The following is a 10,179-nucleotide window of genomic DNA, read 5'->3' on the forward strand; positions in this document are numbered from 1 at the left end:
AGTGATCGGGGACTGAACATGCAGGAGGGTGAAAGGAGGGCAAGGAATAGAGTGAATTGGATCGATGTGGTATACCGGGGTTGACGTGCTGTCAGTGGATTGAATCAGGCCTGTGAAGCGTCTGGGGTAAACCATGGAAAGTTGTGTGGGCCTGGATGTGGAAAGGGAGCTGTGGTTTCGGGCATTATTGCATGACAGCTAGAGACTGAGTGTGAACGAATGGGGCCTTTGTTGTCTTTTCCTAGTGCTACCTCACACACATGACGGGGGAGGGATATGGTATTCCATGTAAGGCGAGGTGGCGATGGGAATGAATAAAGGCAGACAGTGTGAATTGTGTGCATGGGTATATATGTATGTGTCTGTGTGTATATATATGTGTACATTGAGATGTATAGGTATGTATATTTGCGTGTGTGGGCGTGTATGTATATACATTGTGTATGGGGGTGGGTTGGGCCATTTCTTTCGTGTTTCCTTGCGCTACCTCGCAAACGCGGGAGACAGCGACAAAGTATAAAAAAAAAAAAAAATATATATATATAGATATATATATATATATATATAATATATAAATATATATATATATATATTCTATTTTGCTTTGTCGCTGTCTCGCGCGTTAGCAAGGAAGCGCAAGGAAACAGACGAAAGGATGGCCCAACCCACCTACATACACATGTATATACATACACGTCCACACATGCAAATATACATACCTATACATCTCAACGTATACATATACATATACACAGACACATATAAACACGTACATAATTCATACTGTCTGCCTTTATTCATTCCCATCGCCACCCCGCCACACATGCAATAAAAACCCCCTCCCCCCTCATGTGTGCGAGGTAGCGCTAGGAAAAGATAAAGGCCACATTCGTTCACACCACGGAAGTCTCTAGCTGTCCTGTAATAATGCACCGAAACCACAGCTCCCTTTCCACATATTGTATATATACTTAACCGCCATCTGCCGCGTTAGCGAAGTAGCGCAAGGAAACAAGGATTGGCCCAACCCACCCTTATACACATGTATATACAAACGCCCACACACGAACATATATACATTTCAACGTATACAAACTTATACACACTTAGATATGTACATATATACACGTGTACATATCCATACTTGTTGCCTACATCCATTTTCGTCGCCATCCCGCCACACACGAAAAAGCAGCGCCAGGAACATACAAAAAAGGACACATCCGTTCACACACTCTCTGACTGTCATGTGTAATGCACCGAAACCACAGCTCCCTTTCCACATCCAGGCCCCATAAACCTTTCCATGGTTTACCCCAGACGCTTCACAAAGTGGCTATGTTTGAAGGCACAACAGTTCCAACAATTTCATACGGCTGCGATGCACGGGCTATAGATAGGGTTGTATGGATGAGGGTGAATGTGTTGAGATGTTTGAGGACAATATGGGGTGTGAGGTGGTTTGATCGAGTGAGTAATGAAAGGGTTAGAGAGATGTGTGGAAATAAAAAGTGTGTGGTTGAGAGAGCAGAAGAGGGTTGTTGAAATGGTTTGGACATATGGAGAGAACGAGTGAGGAGAGATTGACCAAGAGGATATGTGTCAAAGATAAGGGAACAAGGAGAAGTGGGAGACCAAATTGGAGGTGGAAGGGTGGAGTGAGAAAAGGTTTTGAGTGATCGGGGACTGAACATGCAGGAGGGTGAGAGGCGTGCAAGGAATAGAATGAACTGGAACGATGTGATATACCGGGGTCGAAGTGCTGTCAATGGACTGAACCAGGGCATGTGAAGCGTCTGGGGTGAACCATGGAAAGGTCTGTGGGGCCTGGATGTGGAAAGGGAGCTGTGGTTTCGGTGCATTATTACATGACAGCTAGAGACAGTGTGAGCGAATGTGGCCTTTTTGTCAATTTTCCTGGCGCTACTTTGCTGAAGCGGGTGTAGCGGTGCTATTTCCTGTGTGGCGAAGTAACGACAGAAATGGATGAAGGCAAGCAAATATGAATACATACATGTGTATGTACATCTATGTATATGTTATGTATATGTATGTACATGTGCATGTATGTGCTTATGTTGTGTGTGTGAGCGAGTGGATGGGCCATTCCTCGTCTGTTTCCTGGCGTTACTTCGCCGACGCGGGAAACTGCGAGTATAATATATATATATATATATATATATATATATATATATATATATATATATATATATATATATATATATTCTTTTTTTTTCTTTCATACTATTCGCCATTTCCCGCCTCAGCGAGGTAGCATTAAGAACAGAGGACTGGGCCTCTGAGGAAACATCCTAACCCGGCCCCCTTCTCTGTTCCTTCCTTTGAAAGAAGGGAAGATTTCCAGCCCCCCGCTCTCTTCCCTTTTAGTCGCCTTCTACGACACGCAGGGAATACGTGGGAAGTATTCTTTCTCTCCTATCCCCAGGGATATATATATATATATATATATATATATATATATATATATATATATATATATATATATATATATATATATATATAATTTTTTTTTGTCGCTGTCTCCCGCGTTTGCGAGGTAGCGCAAGGAAACAGACGAAAGAAATGGCCCCACCCCCCCCCCCCCATACACATGTACATACACACGTCCACACACGCAAATATACATACCTACACAGCTTTCCATGGTTTACCCCAGACGCTTCACATGCCTTGCTTCAATCCACTGACAGCACGTCAACCCCTGTATACCACATGACTCCAATTCACTCTATTTCTTGCCCTCCTTTCACCCTCCTGCATGTTCAGGCCCCGATCACACAAAATCTTTTTCACTCCATCTTTCCACCTCCAATTTGGTCTCCCTCTTCTCCTCGTTCCCACCACCTCCGACACATATATCCTCTTGGTCAATCTCTCCTCACTCATTCTCTCCATGTGCCCAAACCATTTCAAAACACCCTCTTCTGCTCTCTCAACCACGCTCTTTTTATTTCCACACATCTCTCTTACCCTTACGTTACTTACTCGATCAAACCACCTCACACCACACATTGTCCTCAAACATCTCATTTCCAGCACATCCATCCTCCTGCGCACATCTCTATCCATAGCCCATGTCTCGCAACCATACAACATTGTTGGAACCACTATTCCCTCAAACATACCCATTTTTGCTTTCCGAGATAGTGTTCTCGACTTCCACACATTTTTCAAGGCTCCCAAAATTTTCGCCCCCTCCCCCACCCTATGATCCACTTCCGCTTCCATGGTTCCATCCGCTGACAGATCCACTCCCAGATATCTAAAACACTTCACTTCCTCCAGTTTTTCTCCATTCAAACTCACCTCCCAATTGACTTGACCCTCACCCCCACTGTACCCAATAACCTTGCTCTTATTCACACTCACTCTCAACTTTCTTCTTCCACACACTTTACCAAACTCAGTCACCAGCTTCTGCAGTTTCTCACATGAATCAGCCACCAGCGCTGTATCATCAGCGAACAACAACTGACTCACTTCCCAAGCTCTCTCATCCCCAACAGACTTCATACTTGCCCCTCTTTCCAGGACTCTTGCATTTACCTCCCTTACAACCCCATCCATAAACAAATTAAACAACCATGGAGACATCACACACCCCTGCCGCAAACCTACATTCACTGAGAACCAATCACTTATATATATATATATATATAAAGAGCGTGGTTGAGAGAGCAGAAGAGGGTGTTTTGAAATGGTTTGGGCACATGGAGAGAATGAGTGAGGAAAGATTGACCAAGAGGATATATGTGTCGGAGGTGGAGGGAACGAGAAGTGGGAGACCAAATTGGAGGTTGAAAGATGGAGTGAAAAAGATTTTGTGTGATCGGGGCCTGAACATGCAGGAGGGTGAAAGGAGGGCAAGGAATAGAGTGAATTGGATCGATGTGGTATACCGGGGTTGACGTGCTGTCAGTGGATTGAATCAGGGCCTGTGAAGCGTCTGGGGTAAACCATGGAAAGTTGTGTGGGCCTGGATGTGGAAAGGGAGCTGTGGTTTCGGGCATTATTGCATGACAGCTAGAGACTGAGTGTGAACGAATGGGGCCTTTGTTGTCTTTTCGTAGTGCTACCTCACACACATGACGGGGGAGGGATATGGTATTCCATGTGTGGCGAGGTGGCGATGGGAATGAATAAAGGCAGACAGTGTGAATTGTGTGCATGGGTATATATGTATGTGTCTGTGTGTATATATATGTGTACATTGAGATGTATAGGTATGTATATTTGCGTGTGTGGGCGTGTATGTATATACATTGTGTATGGGGGTGGGTTGGGCCATTTCTTTCGTGTTTCCTTGCGCTACCTCGCAAACGCGGGAGACAGCGACAAAGCAAAATAAATAAATAAATAAATATATATATATATATATATATATATATATATATATATATATATATATATATATATAGGAAAGGATCACAATTGCCTAAGACGATCGCATGTTTACCATACGGCGTCCTAGCTACGTCTCTTCGTTGTATATCAACTGACTTATATTTCTCTCTTGTGTCTCCCCTGATGATGTGATTATCACACGAAAGTGCTCTTGGAAACTTATCGTGTTTCATTTTCCCCGTAGACTCAAAGGAATATATATATATATATATATATATATATATATATATATATATATATATATATATATATATATATATATATATATATATATGGGCAAGTCATTACGCTGGAAAACACTTTTCCAGTATATTCTCATATGTTCCTCTAATATTCAACTTTGCAAAAGGAAAAATTAGTGAAATAGTGAATTTCTAAATTAATAGCACAAGGTACAGGCAAGATCAGAGGCTGAGCACACATTACATTCGTGAGATAACAGGAAACTGACGGAAATTATTACCATGGGAGACATGAATTGTGGAGACCGTGTGAGGAATTACTGTAATGTGTCGAGATCAGGGAGTCCGAGTATGCTAGACAGGGGGTTTAACTTGGATGCAGGAATATGTTAGAGGGGGGCCGGCAAGGAGGATGTTTGCCGAGAGACAGCCAGCAATTTGCTGTAGGTCAGAGGTTGATTAGTAGGCAAGGCATGTCAGAGACCAATTAGCAGGTAAGGCATGCTAGACACATTAGCAGGTAAGGCATGCTAGACACATTAGTAGATATCATAGGCCAGAGGTTAATTAGCAGGTAGGGTAAGCCAAAAGGTAATTTATAGGTAGAGTATGCACAGACTAAGCAGATGGTAGGAAATGCCAGAGGTTATTAGTTGATAGGATATGCCAGAGGTTAATTTGTTGATAGGGTACGCCAGAGGTTAATTTGTTAAGGTAGGCAAGATGTTGATAAGCAAGTATTTCTAGGTCAGAGGTTAACTAGTAAGTAGGGAAGGCCGGAGGTTAATCAGTAGGTAGGGCACGCCAGGGGGTAAGTATGGTACGCCGGGGTTAACCTGGAAGGGTAAGATATGCCGGGATCGATTAGGTACTATGGGTATGCTGTGGGTTGGAACTATTTTATGTCGTACTTAATTAGGAAGTAGTTCTATGATGGGGATAATCAAGTGGGAAGTAAACTAAAAAGTGTTGGTACTCTGGGTTTAACCAGATAATGGGGGTATACCAGATAACTAGAAAGTCTGCATGTTGGTTAAACAAAAAGTGGTGTATATCATGGTAAACAAAATAGTGGTATGCTGCAAGTTTGGCGAGAAGTGGGAGTATACTGAGGGTTAATGATGAAGTGGGAGTATACTGAGGCTTAATGATGAAGTGGGAGTATACTGAGGCTTAATGATGAAGTGGGAGTATACTGTGGGTTAATGATGAAGTGGGAGTATACTGAGGGTTAATGATGAAGTGGGAGTATACTGAGGGTTAATGATGAAGTGGGAGTATACTGTGGGTTAATGATGAAGTGGGAGTATGCTTGTGTTGACTAGTATATGAACCTTTACCGGATTAACAAAGGGAAGAGCGATGCTATACTAGACTTAACATGAAAAAAGATAACAGTGTGAAATCAAGTATGATGTGCCCGAGTCGTCCATGAAATTCAGCATCTCGGATTTAACCAGACGGCTGGTGTACAAGGTGCCACCAATCAGAAATTGTAGTTAACCTAAGCCCAGTTAAGAAGGTCTAGGCCAACAATGAGGACTAAATAGACCTGCTGTAACCCAAAACTTGGGACTAGATTATGGTGAAAGTAGCCAGAATGTGGAGATGTGCTCTACCATACTACAACCAGCAGGGAAGTGGAAACATAATGAACTCAACCATAATACAAGGGGGAGAGGGAAGTTTGCCATAGTCATCAAGGCAGTTTGGGTGTAGAGAAATGTCAGCCAATGAGGTTTACCAGGGTCAACCAGAAGGATGGGAGATGGCTAGGGTGAGCTAAGGGGTATGTGCTATATCGGGATCAACCAAGGTAGGTCCTTACAGCCAAACACAGGGTGGAAGTACGCCAAAGTTTGAGGAGGTGCGGGTATGACTGGTTCAGTTTATGAGGTGCGGGTATGTCGGGTTCAGTTTAAAATTAAGAGTATTTTAAGATCAACAAGGATCAAAGACACTATATCAACCAGGAAATTGAGGTGCGGTAGGTTCTGTACCAGTAGTGTTAACAAGGATGTGGTAGTACGGTAGGCTCACCACAGGTAGAGTCGACCAGGATGTGGTAGTATGTTAGGTTCAGCACCAGTACAGTCAACCAGGATTAAACACTACTAATATCAACCAGGAAGTGGAAGTGCAATACGTTATGCACCGGTAGCGTTAACCAGGATGGGGTAATACGGCAGGTTCAGCACCGGTAGAGTCAACCAGGATGTAGTACGGTAGGCTCACCACAAGTAGAGTCAACCAGGATGTAGTAGTATCATCAGTGACAGTCATCCAGAGTCAACCAGGATGTAGTACGGTAGGCTCACCACAAGTAGAGTCAACCAGGATGTAGTACGGTAGGCTCACCACAAGTAGAGTCAACCAGGATGTAGTACGGTAGGCTCACCACAAGTACAGTCAACCAGGATGTAGTACGGTAGGCTCACCACAAGTAGAGTCAACCAGGATGTAGTACGGTAGGCTCACCACAAGTAGAGTCAACCAGGATGTAGTACGGTAGGCTCACCACAAGTACAGTCAACCAGGATGTAGTACGGTAGGCTCACCACAAGTAGAGTCAACCAGGATGTAGTACGGTAGGCTCACCACAAGTACAGTCAACCAGGATGTAGTACGGTAGGCTCACCACAAGTAGAGTCAACCAGGATGTAGTACGGTAGGCTCACCACAAGTAGAGTCAACCAGGATGTAGTACGGTAGGCTCACCACAAGTAGAGTCAACCAGGATGTAGTACGGTAGGCTCACCACAAGTAGAGTCAACCAGGATGTAGTACGGTAGGCTCACCACAAGTAGAGTCAACCAGGATGTAGTACGGTAGGCTCACCACAAGTAGAGTCAACCAGGATGTAGTACGGTAGGCTCACCACAAGTAGAGTCAACCAGGATGTAGTACGGTAGGCTCACCACAAGTAGAGTCAACCAGGATGTAGTACGGTAGGCTCACCACAAGTACAGTCAACCAGGATGTAGTACGGTAGGCTCACCACAAGTAGAGTCAACCAGGATGTAGTACGGTAGGCTCACCACAAGTAGAGTCAACCAGGATGTAGTACGGTAGGCTCACCACAAGTAGAGTCAACCAGGATGTAGTACGGTAGGCTCACCACAAGTACAGTCAACCAGGATGTAGTACGGTAGGCTCACCACAAGTACAGTCAACCAGGATGTAGTACGGTAGGCTCACCACAAGTACAGTCAACCAGGATGTAGTACGGTAGGCTCACCACAAGTACAGTCAACCAGGATGTAGTACGGTAGGCTCACCACAAGTACAGTCAACCAGGATGTAGTACGGTAGGCTCACCACAAGTAGAGTCAACCAGGATGTAGTACGGTAGGCTCACCACAAGTAGAGTCAACCAGGATGTAGTACGGTAGGCTCACCACAAGTACAGTCAACCAGGATGTAGTACGGTAGGCTCACCACAAGTACAGTCAACCAGGATGTAGTACGGTAGGCTCACCACAAGTACAGTCAACCAGGATGTAGTACGGTAGGCTCACCACAAGTACAGTCAACCAGGATGTAGTACGGTAGGCTCACCACAAGTACAGTCAACCAGGATGTAGTACGGTAGGCTCACCACAAGTAGAGTCAACCAGGATGTAGTACGGTAGGCTCACCACAAGTACAGTCAACCAGGATGTAGTACGGTAGGCTCACCACAAGTAGAGTCAACCAGGATGTAGTACGGTAGGCTCACCACAAGTAGAGTCAACCAGGATGTAGTACGGTAGGCTCACCACAAGTAGAGTCAACCAGGATGTAGTACGGTAGGCTCACCACAAGTAGAGTCAACCAGGATGTAGTACGGTAGGCTCACCACAAGTACAGTCAACCAGGATGTAGTACGGTAGGCTCACCACAAGTAGAGTCAACCAGGATGTAGTACGGTAGGCTCACCACAAGTACAGTCAACCAGGATGTAGTACGGTAGGCTCACCACAAGTAGAGTCAACCAGGATGTAGTACGGTAGGCTCACCACAAGTAGAGTCAACCAGGATGTAGTACGGTAGGCTCACCACAAGTAGAGTCAACCAGGATGTAGTACGGTAGGCTCACCACAAGTAGAGTCAACCAGGATGTAGTACGGTAGGCTCACCACAAGTAGAGTCAACCAGGATGTAGTACGGTAGGCTCACCACAAGTACAGTCAACCAGGATGTAGTACGGTAGGCTCACCACAAGTAGAGTCAACCAGGATGTAGTACGGTAGGCTCACCACAAGTAGAGTCAACCAGGATGTAGTACGGTAGGCTCACCACAAGTAAAAATTTATAACTCACCAGGAATTGAAGGTATGCAAGGTCTTCCAAAGAGCTGGGGGTATCATGAAGTCAACCAAGACTGTGAAAGTATGGTTGGATCAGCCAAGTTGTGGGATGATCTTGATATGCCATAGTCAACCAAGCCCTTGGATGTCTACAGTCGACTTGGAAATGTATATAGGCTAGGATCAACCAAGGGCTGGATGTCTCCAGTGTCAACCAGGAAGTGGATGTACGTAAGGGTCAACCCAGGGCTGGAGGTCTCTCGAGTCAACCAGGAAGCCAGGGTAATGGATTGTCTGGAGGCGCCGTGGGTTATTAAAGTGACTGAGGCTTAACGTTATACAGTAATGACGGGAGGAGAAGGGACGGAGGGAGATAGGGTGAGAGGGGGGAGGTTGGGGGGAAGAAGAGGGGGGGGGAGAAATAGTGGAGAGCAGCTGGAGTAGGGAGGGAGGAAGGAAGGGATACTGGGGAAGCAGCTTGAAGAGTGGGGGGGAAAAAAAAGCTAAGGAGCAGGTGGGGGAGGGAGGGGAAAGGCTAAGAAAACTGCAGGAGGGAGGAAGGGAGGGTGGAACAGGAGAGAGGCAGCAGAAGGTGCGTCGGAGGGAGGCTGGGGATGCAGGAGGAAGAGAGGGAGGAAAGCTTGGGGGCAGGAGGAGGAGAGAGGTACGTCAGGAGGGAGGAAGGCAGCAGCAACAGCGAGGAAGGGAGACTGGGGCAGCAGGAGATGAAAGGGAGGTTGGATCAGCAGCAGGAAGGAAACGAGGGAGGATGGAATAGCAGGAAGATGTGGTGCAAGAAGGTGGTAGTAGTGGTGTGTAGTGGTGGCAAAGTGGCGCAAGAAGGTGGTGGTGTGTAGCAGTGGTGGAGCGGTGCAAGAAGTGGAGTTGGTAGTTTATTACACGAGGGCGTTAGTGATATCATGGGTGGAAGCAGAGTGGACATAAGTGATGGTAGTGGTGGTAGTTGCCTCGCCGTTAGCGTCAGTGCTGGTTGTAGGGTCGGTAGTGATGTGGCACGGTACCAATGACAGGCTCTGATGCAGACCGTGGTGGTACCTGGTGATGGTTGTGGTTATCAAAAGGAGGATACCTCGACTCTGAGCTTCCAATTCAAATGTAAATAGTGAAGGATTGTCCCCCCATAGGAACGCAGCAACGCTCATGTAAATATCAACGTGTTTTTAACAATTAACGACCAGTAATCAGGATCTCAGACCGACGACGTTAAGGTTCTGCAGAGAGGAGCCCATGGAAAAACAACGCATCATTATATACCAAGGAAA

The sequence above is a fragment of the Panulirus ornatus genome, chromosome 4 (assembly GCF_036320965.1).
Source record: "Panulirus ornatus isolate Po-2019 chromosome 4, ASM3632096v1, whole genome shotgun sequence".
Lineage (NCBI taxonomy): Eukaryota > Metazoa > Arthropoda > Malacostraca > Decapoda > Palinuridae > Panulirus > Panulirus ornatus.